The sequence below is a fragment of the Lissotriton vulgaris genome, chromosome 7, assembly GCF_964263255.1.
Source record: "Lissotriton vulgaris chromosome 7, aLisVul1.2, whole genome shotgun sequence".
In the NCBI taxonomy this organism is placed as follows: Eukaryota; Metazoa; Chordata; class Amphibia; order Caudata; family Salamandridae; genus Lissotriton; species Lissotriton vulgaris.
In genome coordinates, this window is record NC_141695.1 from 477,467,942 (window position 1) to 477,481,723 (window position 13,782).

The window sequence follows — 13,782 nt, forward strand, 5'->3', positions numbered from 1 at the left end:
AAAGACCTACGGTGATCTGGTGGCATTACTACCCATTCAATATATGTTGCCGTTGGTGGGAGAGTGATCCCGAACGCCCTAGTAAAATTACCCTGTGTTGAGAGACTTTTCCTATTCATCTCTGGAAGAAGGACTATCAAAGTTTGCATCTTGGGTTTGTGGGGTGTGGGGGGTTGTCAAGGGTTTTGTTCATGGTGGGGAGGGAGATGTTGTTAGTAAGGGGGGGAAACTCCGGATCCGAGTGAGTGCTGGGATGAAAGGGTGCGGCGAGGTGCGAAGACCTGAGGGTCCCGGGTGGCCGGGGCAACTACGACGGGCCATGGCTGACGTATCGGCCGCCGGAGGGTGTCTCAGAGCACGTATGGGGAGTGACTCTTTATGCCTGCGACTGAGTTGTGGGACACCCCCGCGCCGCACGGCCACCAGCTGCTGCGTGTGCCCCTTGCCCTGCCGATACTGCTTCACTGTTGCCTCGCTGCCGCTGACCACGCCCCCTCCTCCGAGCGGGGTGGTCCGAGCTTCTGACTGCTTTTGTACTGCTTTGTATTGTTTTGCCCTAAATTTGTGCTTGTTTCCTTATACTTTTGTGGTGTTTTGCTGACGTTTCCTTCCTGTTTGCCCGCCTACCTCGCCGCCCTCCGCTCTCCCTCCCCCCTCCCCGCTTCCCGCCACCGCCGATTACCCCGCCCCTTTTCTCTTCTGTACCCTCCCCGCTCCCGCCTCCCAGCTGCTCCGCCCACCCGCGCACTTGGCCTTATATGGAGACCGTGCGACGCAGGTGAGTGTGACCCACTTGTGGGACACCCCCGCGCCGCACGGCCACCAGCTGCTGCGTGTGCCCCTTGCCCTGCCGATACTGCTTCGCTGTTGCCTCGCTGCCGCTGACCACGCCCCCTCCTCCGAGCGGCGTGGTCCGCGCTTCTGACTGCTTTTGTACTGCTTTGTATTGTTTTGCCCTAAATTTGTGCTTGTTTCCTTATACTTTTGTGGTGTTTTGCTGACGTTTCATTCCTGTTTGCCCGCCTACCTCGCCGCCCTCCGCTCTCCCTCCCCCCTCCCCGCTTCCCGCCACCGCCGATTACCCCGCCCCTTTTCTCTTCTGTACCCTCCCCGCTCCCGCCTCCCAGCTGCTCCGCCCACCCACGCACTTCGCCTTATATGGAGACCGTGCGAACGCGCAGCAGTCACGCGCAGCGGGCGCGCCGATTGTGCGCCGAAGGCGTGCCAAAGGTAAGCCCGTCTGCGCCCGTCCGCGACCGGATCGCGACTAGCGCCAGGACCCCTGGCCCACGAAGACCCCGACCTACCCGCCTGACGTACTCTGCCGCCACCCTCATCGCACTCAACACCGGCCGACTCCCAGAATGCCACCAAGCCACACCACGACGCACCCACGGACCTTTCAGCTGCCACGCCTGCAAATTCACCTGCATCCGGACCTGCCTCGCACCAGCACCCGCCAAGTCAAACACCAGCAGCACCCACCTCAAGTGCATCCTGCTCAACACCCGCTCCGTCCACAGACACGCCATCGAACTCTGGAACCTCCTAGACGCCACAGCCCCGGACGTTGCCTTCCTCACAGAGACCTGGATGAACGCCTCTTCAGCTCCCGACATCGCCATCGCCATCCCAGAGGGCTACAAGATCGTCCGGACGGACCGCAACGCCAACCAGATGGGAGGAGGCATCGCCATCATCCACAGGAACACCATCCGTCTCACGACCAGCACCGACAACACCCTGACCAGCGCCGAACACCTGCATTTCCAGATCCACACCAACCCGAACACCACCCTCAGAGGCACCCTGATCTACCGACCCCCGGGACCACGCACACAATTCAGCGAGGACATCGCCGACTTCGTCACCCCGCTGCCCTCCCCTCCGCTGACTACATCCTCCTGGGGGACCTCAACTTCCATCTGGAGAACAACAACGACCGCAACACCAGCACCCTGCTCGACAACCTCGCCAATCTTGGACTCAAGCAACTGGTGTCCACCCCCACCCACCTCGCCGGACACACACTCGACGCAGTCTTCTCTTCCAGCACAGACATCGACTTCAGCCACGCCACAGAGCTTCAATGGACGGACCACAGCTGCGTCCACTTCACCTTCAAGAGAACGACGACCCACCACCACCAGCAACAGGCCGCCCGCAGAAGCTGGAACAAGATCACAGCAGACCAGCTCGCCACCTCCCTGAGCCAGCACCCTCCTGCCAGCTCAGCGAACCCCAGCCAGGCCGCCGACAACCTCACGAAGTGGATCAGCATCTGCGCAGACGAGCTCGCCCCGCTGAGGACCCCGCCCAGCAGACCCGGCAGCAAGAAAGCCCCGTGGTTCACCAACGAACTCAAGAGCTCCAAGAAGAACTGCCGAGCCCTCGAGAAAGTCTGGAGAAGGGAACCTACACCGGACAACAGGACCACCCTCAAGCTGGCCACCCGGAAGCACCACCAGCTGATCCGCGCCGCCAAGAAAACTGCATTCAAGGACCGGCTGGACAACAACGCACACAACAGCAAGGAACTCTTCAACATCGTGAAAGAGCTTTCCAACCCCAGCGCAGGAAACAACAACATCACCCCATCGCAAGACCTCTGCAACTCCCTCGCTTCATACTTCCACAACAAGATCGCGGACATACACAACAGCTTCAACAACCAACCAACGCACACCATGACCGAACAACCACCCCCCACCACCACCCTCCACGCATGGACCCCGATCAGCACCGAAGACACCATCCGCACGATGAACTCCATCCACTCCGGATCACCGACCGACCCCTGCCCTCACCACGTCTTCAACAAGGCTGACGCCGTCATCGCACCCCACCTGCGAGACATCATCAACACATCCTTCGACACCGCCACCTTCCCTGAGAGCTGGAAGCACGCCGAACTCAGCGCTCTACTCAAGAAACCTACAGCGGACCCCACCGAACTCAAGAACTACCGCCCCATCTCGCTCCTCCCGTTTCCAGCCAAAGTCATCGAGAAGACCGTCAACAAGCAGATGGCCGCCTTCCTCGAGACAAATGGATCCCTCGACCCCTCACAGTCCGGCTTCCGAGCCAATCACAGCACCGAGACCGCCCTCATCGCCGCCACCGATGACATCCGAGCCCTGATGGACAACGGCGAAACAGCGGCCCTCATCCTCCTAGACCTCTCCGCGGCATTCGACACTGTCTGCCACCGCACCCTAGTACAGCGCCTCAGCAACGTCGGAATCCAGGACAAGGCGCTGGAATGGATCATCTCCTTCCTCGACGGAAGAACACAGAGAGTCCGCCTACCACCGTACAAGTCAGAGGCCTCCGAAGTCATCTGCGGCGTCCCTCAAGGATCCTCTCTGAGCCCCACCCTCTTCAACGTCTACATGAGCCCCCTCGCGGCCATCGCACGCCAACACAACCTCAGCATAATCTCCTACGCTGACGACACCCAGCTGATCCTCTCCCTGACCAACGACCCCGCCTCCGCCAGAGCCAACCTGCACGAAGGGATGAAAGAGGTAGCCGAGTGGATGACGACCAGCCGCCTGAAACTGAACTCTGACAAGACGGAGGTCCTCATCCTGGGCTCTTCACCCTCCGCCTGGGACGACTCCTGGTGGCCTCCCGCCCTGGGCACCGCACCCAAACCGACAGACCATGCACGCAACCTGGGCTTCATCCTGGACTCCTCCCTCTCTATGACCAGGCAAGTCAACAACGTCTCCTCGGCGTGCTTCAACATCCTACGCATGCTACGGAAGATCTTCTGGTGGATCCCCACCGAGACCAGGAAGACCATCACCCAGGCCCTCGTCACCAGCCGACTGGACTACGGCAACGCCCTCTACGCCGGTACCACCGCCAAGCTCCAGAAGAGACTCCAGCGGATCCAGAACGCCTCAGCCAGACTCATCCTCGACATCCCACGAACCAGCCACATCTCCGGACATCTGAGAGACCTTCACTGGCTCCCCGTCAACAAAAGAATCACCTTCCGCCTCCACACCCACGCACACAAAGCCCTACACGACCAAGGCCCGAGCTACCTCAACAGCCGGATCAACTTCTACGCTCCCAAACGCCACCTCCGATCAGCCAACCACGCCCTCGCCGCCGTCCCCCGCATCCGAAGAGCGACTACAGGAGGAAGGTCCTTCTCCTACCTAACCGCCAAGACCTGGAACTCCCTCCCGACCGACCTGCGCCTGACCCAAGACCACCTCTCCTTCATGAAGAAGCTGAAGACCTGGCTGTTCGAGCAGTAGCGGCACCCCCCCTCCCCCAGCGCCTTGAGACCCTATGGGTATGTAGCGCGCTCTATAAGTGTCTTTGATTGATTGATTCTCACGTTGAATGTGCGTGGACTTAACAATCCCGTTAAGAGGCGGGCTGTACTGTCCCTGCTAGAGAATTAGAAAGCAGATATCTGTCTCCTCCACGAAACGCATTTGCTAACTAAAGATTGTCATAGGCTTAAGTCCCGCCACTTTCCAACGCAAATTTTTTCCACCCCAACCACAAAGACTGCTGGGGTGGCAATCCTGGTATCAAGGCGATTTAAGGGGAAGATGCTACACCGGGGGACAGAGATTAAGGGGCGACTCCTATCCTGCAGGTTCTCACTGGGAGATCACACCTTCACGGTGATTGCGGTTTATACGCCAAATGAGGGGCAGGAGAGGTTCTTCAACCAAGTGATTAATGAAGCGGCGGCTGCACCTGATAGACACGTTCTGGTTGGGGGAGACCTCAATTTAGTTTTCGACAACCTACTTGACAGATCAGCGCAGCGATCCACACAGGCAGGCACTCTATCGGAGTGGGGGACGGAAGAGATTGACAGAGCTGGGCATGACGGACTTGTGGTGCTCCTTCCACCCGGGTGACCGGGACTACACGTATTACTCCAACGCCCACAAAACCTATGTGCGCCTAGATTACTTTCTAACATCTACTTATGTTATGTTATGTTTAGGTCTCTTTTATAGTGCACGGCTACCCCAATCAATCAATCAATCAATCAGTGGCACTTATAAAGCGCGCTACATACCCGTAGGGTCTCAAGGCGCTGGGGGGGGGGGGGAGGGGGGGTGCCGCTACTGCTCGAACAGCCAGGGGGTGTCCCGGCGCTTTGGTAAAGAGAACTGTAGAGGAGAACACAACGCAGCAGCTCACAGAGGCCCAACAAGAAGATCATACTGAATAGAGCCAGGTTTTCAGCTCCTTTCTGAAAGCAAGAAGACTATTTGACTTTCTTAAGGAGACGAGTAGCTCATTCCAGCTGCGCGAGGCCAAGTATCGGAAGGAACGCCCTCCGATCCGGGCAAGTTTAACCGGGGGAACGACAGCTTTGACCAACAAGGCCGACCGGAGCGTCCTCATCGGAACATAGAAAGCCAAGCGCTTCTCCATATACTTGCGGCCAATTAAATGGAGGGCCTTAAAAGCCAAGGTCAACACCTTAAAGGTGATTCTTTTAGCAATAGGCAGCCAATGCAATCTCTTTAGTAGTTCCGAGGCTTTTGCCCTGCGTGGGAGACCAAAAATGGCTCTTGCAGCCGAGTTCTGCACAATCTGCAAACGGGCCAGCAGGTATTTAGGCAGCCTGATATACAGGGCATTCGCGTAATCCAGTCGCGAGCCAATTAGAGACTGCACTATGATTTTTTTGTGCTGCAGAGACAGCAAAGAAAGAAACTTGCGAAGCATTTTCAAAATGCCAACGCATTTCCCAGACAGACCGATGATCTGGGGTCCGAAAGAGAGGCTGTCATCACATTGCACACCAAGGTTTTTGGCCTTCACAGAGGCCACATCAGGCGGAAACATGTCCTGGGGCCACCAGGTCTTCCAACTGGGATCCGGCGGACAGCCAAAAAAAAGCAGCTCCGACTTATCGGAGTTGCACTTCAGACTGTGCCGCCGGAACCAGTCGAAGACTGCACCCAGGCATTCCCTGATCCGACCACCATCAAAAGCCTCTCCCTTTTTAAATGTAAAGAGGAGCTGGGTGTCATCAGCATAGGATATGATCCGGGCACCAAAGGACTCCGCTACCACCGCCAGAGGGGCCAGATAGATATTAAAAAGGGTGGGGCTCAGGATAGAACCCTGAGGGACCCCCACCTCTAGCGGCGGCATTTCCGCGGAGAACGGAGGTGCCCAGACCACTTGTCGCCGGCCGGTCAGAAAAGATTTAAACCAGTTCCACACCGTCCCCCAAAAACCGATCTCCAGAGTCTAGAAAGGAGACCGGCGTGGGGGACAGTGTCAAACGCCGCCGACAAGTCCAGCATAACCAGAATAGCCTTCCCCCCTAGATCAAGCGTCTCTCTGATGGCATCGGTGATCTCGAGCAAAGCTGTCTCCGTGCTATAGTTAGCACGGAAGCCTGATTGAGAATCATGTAAGATGTTATTGCTCTCTATATAGTTGGAGATAGATAGCTGTACATGTTTCTCGATCACCTTTGCCAGAGCAGGGAGAAGGGAGATCGGCCTGTAGTTAGCATGGGCTAGAGGATCCAAAGTGAGCTTTTTGAGTAGTGGCAGGATCAGAGCATGTTTCCAGGCCAAGGGAACTTCGCCCGTAGTCAAGGAGAGATTGAGCAGCGGATTAAGCAAGCTGTTAATTGCAGGTGCTATTTTTCCTTGACATTTCGCTGGGCAAGGATCCAACGGCGAGCCAGATTGCAGCCGGGAGAGAAGATCAAGGGAGGAAGTTACGGATAGGGGAGGGAAATCCGAAAGGACTGTACTCCTCTCATTAAATGATGAGGGGAGGGTGGCCCCTTGACTAGCAGATGAGCCAATGCCGGCGCCTGGGAAAGTGTCCTGAATGGACTTGATTTTATTTATGAAAAAGTCCCCCAGCTGTCTAATCCAGACCTCGGAGTGAGAATGGGAGGGCGAGCTCGAGGGAGGGGAAATTAACTCCTTTACAATCCCAAAGAGTTCTTTACTCCTATTTTCCGCCTCATCAATTCTGCGCTCCAGGTAAACTTTTTTACCCTCGGAGATATGCTTATGATAGCTCCTAATTACTTCCCGATATTTAGATTTATCATCCGGGTCATACTTGCGCCGCCACATTCTCTCTGCTTTCTTGCAGTCCTAACGCATTTTTCCCAGAGAAGGAGTAAACCACGGGGCCGAGACATGTCTGGCCGCCGATTTATCTGGTTTCCCCGGGGCAAGCTCATCAAATCCAGCTGCCAACCACTTTTGGACAGATTCTAGATTTTCCTCCAGATTGCCCAAGAGTCGAGAGGGATGGCAGCGCAAAGCATCGGACAACATTTCCACAGTAACTTTATGGAAAGGCCGCCTCGTCTGCGTCACCTCTTTCAACACTCTAGAACCAGTCATGGCGGAAGAAAGAATCCAAAAATCAATTCAAAAATGGCCAGTCCAAGGCACAGGACGCGGCAAGGACACTTCAATCATCCTGGTCGACAAAATCTGGTCAATAGTATGGCCTTTGATATGCGTGGGGCTACTTCATTCAGAGCGCTGGCGTCAAGCGTTGAGATAGGAGCGGCAGCACTTTCTGATCATGCACCTCTCACGGCGGTGTTCACCTTTCCGCCGGTGGGGCGCAACGCCCGTTGCTGGGGACTGAGGGACACGTTACTGCACAGACAGGAGGTTGTGGCCAAGATCAAGGGAGCTATAGCTGAACACCTGGTGCACAACCAGCCAACAGACACTTCACATGCGACCCATTGGGCAGCACTCAAAGCAGTCACACGGGGAATCATGTAAGGTGTTATTGCTCTCTATATAGTTGGAGATAGATAGCTGTACATGTTTCTCGATCACCTTTGCCAGAGCAGGGAGAAGGGAGATCGGCCTGTAGTTAGCATGGGCAAGAGGATCCAAAGTGAGCTTTTTGAGTAGTGGCAGGATCAGAGCATGTTTCCAGGCCAAGGGAACTTCGCCCGTAGTCAAGGAGAGATTGAGCAGCGGATTAAGCAAGCTGTTAATTGCAGGTGCTATTTTTCCTAGACATAGACATTTCGCTGGGCAAGGATCCAACGGCGAGCCAGATTGCAGCCGGGAGAGAAGATCAAGGGAGGAAGTTACGGATAGGGGAGGGAAATCCGAAAGGACTGTACTCCTCTCATTAAATGATGAGGGGAGGGTGGCCCCTTGACTAGCAGATGAACCAATGCCGGCGCCTGGGAAAGTGTCCTGAATGGACTTGATTTTATTTATGAAAAAAAGTCCCCCAGCTGTCTAATCCAGACCTCGGAGTGAGAATGGGAGGGCGAGCTCGAGGGAGGGGAAATGAACTCCTTTACAATCCTAAAGAGTTCTTTACTCCTATTTTCCGCCTCATCAATTCTGCGCTCCAGGTAAACTTTTTTACCCTCGGAGATATGCTTATGATAGCTCCTAATTACTTCCCGATATTTAGATTTATCATCCGGGTCATACTTGCGCCGCCACATTCTCTCTGCTTTCTTGCAGTCCTAACGCATTTTTCCCAGAGAAGGAGTAAACCACGGGGCCGAGACATGTCTGGCCGCCGATTTATCTGGTTTCCCCGGGGCAAGCTCATCAAATCCAGCTGCCAACCACTTCTGGACAGAATCTAGATTTTCCTCCAGATTGCCCGAGAGTCGACAGGGAAGGCAGCGCAAAGCATCGGACAACATTTGCACAGTAACTTTATGGAAAGGCTGCCTCGTCTGCGTCACCTCTTTCAACACTCTAGAACCAGTCATGGCGGAAGAAAGAATCCAAAAATCAATTCAAAAATGGCCAGTCCAAGGCACAGGACGCGGCAAGGACACTTCAATCATCCTGGTCGAGAAAATCTGGTCAATAGTATGGCCTTTGATATGCGTGGGGCTACTTCATTCAGAGCGCTGGCGTCAAGCGTTGAGATAGGAGCGGCAGCACTTTCTGATCATGCACCTCTCACGGCGGTGTTCACCTTTCCGCCGGTGGGGCGCAGCGCCCGTTGCTGGAGACTGAGGGACACGTTACTGCACAGACAGGAGGTTGTGGCCAAGATCAAGGGAGCTATAGCTGAACACCTGGTGCACAACCAGCCAACAGACACTTCACATGCGACCCATTGGGTAGCACTCAAAGCAGTCATACGGGGCGAATTCATTGCAATCGCGGCGGCGGAAAATGCGGAGAGGGCCCGTAAGAGGGAAGAGCTCTCTTCCCGTACGAAGGAACTGGAACAGGTACACCAAAGGATAGGGGCGCCGCGGGTGTGGAAACAGTTGGCGTAGCGCGTCAACAGTTAGCAGCACTAGACCAGGATAGAGCAGAGTATGCGGCACTACGGGTACGACATGCATACTACACAGGGGGTGACAGGTGTGTGAGGTTGCTAGGCCGGGCGCTCCGCGAGCAGCAACAGCAACACTCGGTGCAGGAGATACACACGCAGGGAGGGGTAACAGTAACCGAGGATGGAGCCATAGCGCAAGCATTCAGTGACTTTTATACTGCATTATATGAGGGTGCTACTCTAGATCCAGCGGAAGGGGCGGCCTTCCTGGACTCGGTGTCCCTACCGACCTTATCGACAGAACAATCGGAATTCCTTGACAGGGAGATCCGCCCTGAAGAAGTCATTGCCGCGATTGCCCACCTCAAACTAGCCAAGGCGCCAGGACGGATGGCTTCACCGTCGCCTTTTACAAAACTTTTTGCCCCCAGGTTGCTCCGTTGCTGACTGCCCTCTTTAATTCCTCCTCTGATTCCGGCGCCATCCCAAGAGACTTGATGAGTGCCATGATTTTGGTCATTCCCAAACCGGGGATGGACCGAACACAGTGTGGGGCCTACCTCCCTATATCATTACTTAATGTAGATCTAAAGCTCTACACCAGTATACTGTCGAAACGGCTGGGTCCACTCATGCAAGGTCTGATTTACCCGGACCAAGCCGGATTTATCCCGGAGCGACAAACGGTCGATACTACAAAAAGGGTGCTCCACTTGGTGGAATGGGCCTCCAGGCTACCGGGAGAGTTCATGCTGTTGGCGATTGATGCAGAGAAGGCCTTCGACCGTGTCCACTGGCCGTACCTGGAACAGGTGCTCATCAGGGCAGGGTTAGGAACGAAATTTCGTATGTGGATTCTAAATTGCTATACCTTCCCCACAGCGTTGGTTCGGGTAAATGGCTGCTCATCGCCCACATTCCCCATCGAACGCGGTACTCGGCAGGGGTGCCCGCTCTCATCCCCGCTCTTCGCGCTGTATATGGAACCCCTGGCGCAGGCCATGCAAACGCATCCGACCATTAGAGGGATTACATTCGGAGCTTATATTCACACGATCAGCTTATATGCTGATGATGTCTTGCTTTCCTTTGCTACCCTGCGGCATCTTTGGCGACCGGTGTGGCCATCCTGGATGTGTTTGCAAAGGCTTCTGGCTTTACGGTTACCATGACGAAGTTAGTAGCCCTTGATCTTTCCCTGGAGGCGCAAACGCGGGCCTCACTAGAAGCGCAATTCCCCTTTCGATGGGCGGATGGTGCTGTCCCCTACCTGGGCATACGATTGGCGGCCACGCTGCCGGAAATGGTGCAAATCAATTACGCTAACCTTAGTCGCACTATCCACATGGAGGGCGGGCGGTGGCGGCATCTCCCACTCTCTTGGCTGGGCCGAGTGGCAGCGGTAAAGATGACGATCCTCCCGCAAGTTCTATACGTTTTTTGGGCTATCCCGCTTCGTCCCCCGGAGGGATGGATCTGCCGCACACAATCAGAGTTGGCTCAGTTTGTGTGGAACGGGAAATGGCCCAGGCTCAAGCTGAGGCTGGCGATGCTTCCTCCGGAGGGCGGTGGTCTGGGCCTGCCGGATTTACGACTCTATTACCAGGCGACCCAACTCCGGACCCTGGTGGAATGGAGCAAATCGGAATCGGAGCAACATTGGTTGGTCCAGGACCAGGCGGTAGCAGGGCACCCACTACAGGAGGTGCCTTTCTTGCGTCGTCAACACCGGCCCCCAAATCTATATGCCTCCTTCATTACGAGGGTACCGCTAGAGGTCTGGGATCGAACCTGCATCCTGCACGACTTGACGACCTTCCCGTCTCCCCTCACACCCCTGTTGGAGAATCCTGACTTTGGACCGGGCAGGGACGTCCATGCTTTTGCACGGTGGCGCACAGCAGGATGCCGGTGCCTCTTAGATATGTACCCAGATGAGGGATTGATGCCTTTTGAGGAATTCCGGATGACCTATGATCTTCCGGAGGCCGAACGCCTTAGGTATCTACAGGTCCGACACTGGGCGCTTCACCCCCTGACCTGTGGGGACGCAACGCGTAAGCTCAGTAAATATGAATACTGGCTTATTTCGCGCACCACAGATAAGCGGCTCATCTCAGACATATACCGACTCCTCCTGGACAGATACTCGCGCGTTTATAATGCAGGACGGGCAAGATGGAAAAGGGAACTAGGGCGGACCCTGCGCAACAAGGAATGGGAGGATATTTACCACCGCGCCTGACACTCGGCCTACCACATGGGGCTGACTGACCCATTTACCAAACTAGTAACCTATTGGTATTACACACCAGAGCCCTTGCACGAGATGGGCCAAATGGGGAATGTACTCTGCTGGAGGGGCTGCGGGAAAAGAGGCACTCTGACACACCTTTTGTGGTATTGCAGTCATATACAGGGTTATTGGAAATTGATTCTGGATGAGGTCGATGCCAACTTTGAGACGGAGATCCCGCGATTTCTGGCCTATGTCCTATTCGGGCTCCCTAATGTGCTAACCTATCCTCTGAGAGCCCGTAGGGGTCGGTTGATAGCAATAGCGCTGGGCTCCGCAGTGTAGACCCAGTTAGCCCTGTGGCGAACCATGTAAGTCCCCACCATTCAGAACTGGTTGTGGTGACTCTGGTCTGTCCTTGGTATGGAAAAACTCTCCTTGGTGAAAGCGGGGGAAGGGACGAGATATGCGGAGCTGTGGCAGCCCTTTCTATCCCTGCTAGCCACCGAATTTCGAAAAGTGACCTGTCCTAGGTATTTAAGGTTGCTTCGCTTGTCACAGGTGAATGACAAACCTGTGTGAATGTATGGGGGGTAAGTATGGTGTTGGAAGATGGATCCGGAGGGTGGGAGTGAGGTGGGGGATTGGGGAATAGGTTAAGGGGATGGGTTGAAGTTATGTGTTTTTTCCTTTTGTGGCTCTATGAGCGCTGGACAAACTCTGCTGGTTGAGCTCGCAGCTCCCAAGGCTTACGAGACATTGTGACTTTTTCGTAGGGTGGAGCTCTGCGGATAATGCTATACATTGGACGCATTGTTATCTGTATGATACTTTGATATTTCCCAGCTGTCTATAAGAGCCTTTTTTTTGTTTTGGTTTCTTTTTTTCGCAAATAAAAATATTTAATACTAAAAACACCACTCCACTGAATCAGCCCTAATTGTAGTCAACGAGGTAATACGTAGGCAGCTGGATGGAAGGGGAAAGGCCATTTTAACTCTACTGGATCTTTCAGCCGCTGTTGATACCTTGAACTATCAGGCATCAATTCAAAGGCTGAAGGCAAGAGGTATACGGTGGTTCTAAGCCTTTTGGCCCTGTTCCTCATGGCTAGGGAACAAAGGGTGTGCTGGAGCAACTGCCAATCAGAGAGATGTTCCCTCCCTTGTGGAGTTCCCCAGGGGTCAGCTTTGTCCCCAACGCTTTCCAACATCTATGTGACACCTCTGGCTGAGCAAACCAGAAGACATGGGTTCTCTTTGATGTCGTACGCTCATGACACTGAACTTTTCATTTTCATCTCTTCAAATGTAGGCACCGTCTCTGGGAAATTCCATGGCTGTCTAAAACATATTACGGATTGGATGCACAGGGAAAATTAATCAGCTTACTTCAGTCTGCTTCTTTCAACTATAAGTCCTATGGAAAAATGTTCCCTTTATCCCCCAGGAACTACAGATATCGGTTGTTGTAGCTTTAATCCTCACGGATTGACTACTGCAATGTCCTTTTTATGGTCATAAACAAGCGCCAACTGTCTAAACTGCAATCCTTACACAATTCTGCAGCCTTAATGCTGCTAAATATTCCAAAGTTCCATCACATTTTTGGCACCATTAAAATACATTACTGGCTGCAGGTGCAACACAATGCCAAGTTTGGCGGAGGAAAAGCAGATCTACAGAAACTATTTCTCCAATATTCTCCTCGGCGTAATCATAGATCGGCGAACAAAGGTCCAGTCCAGGTACTCAGAATACAAAGAGCTAGATGGGGAGGTAGAAGCCTGACATATTGTGCGTCCAGGCTATTTAATAAATTACCAGACAACATCGGACTCCAACTCTCAAGTCCTTGGTTCATGAAATAGCTGAAGACATGGTTATTTACCAGGCACCAGTAAGCCATTCCTCCTGTGCTAAACCATTGTCCTGCTATAGCGCTAAGACGCCTGGGCATTCGTGCGCTCTATAATCTTAGCACTTACTTACTTACATAATGACATTACAATCATAGCTTTTTGTAGGAAGACAATCTCACATAGTGTTTAACAATACAGACCAGAGAACTCAAAAACAATTATCACAAATCCTGTCTTGTACTGTCCATGGTTCTGTTCCCTGAAGTGGCCTCATATCAATATGCAGTGCAAACCATAGCACACAATATTTATATTTAGAATGTAAACAGTGAATAGCAGAACAAGTAAGGAATAGTACGAGAAATCAACGCCATGCAAATATTACAGGAATAAGAAACCATGTGAGAAATCACAGTTTTGTAAA

At 53.7% G+C, this 13,782-nt stretch overlaps 1 protein-coding gene across 1 annotated transcript in view; it reads right to left on the reverse strand.

Moving 5' to 3' along the window:
* Positions 1–13,782, reverse strand: part of LOC147701910 (cytosolic phospholipase A2 gamma-like) — a 749,579-nt gene that overhangs the window by 684,142 nt on the left and 51,655 nt on the right. The gene's annotated exons all lie outside the window — the stretch shown is intronic.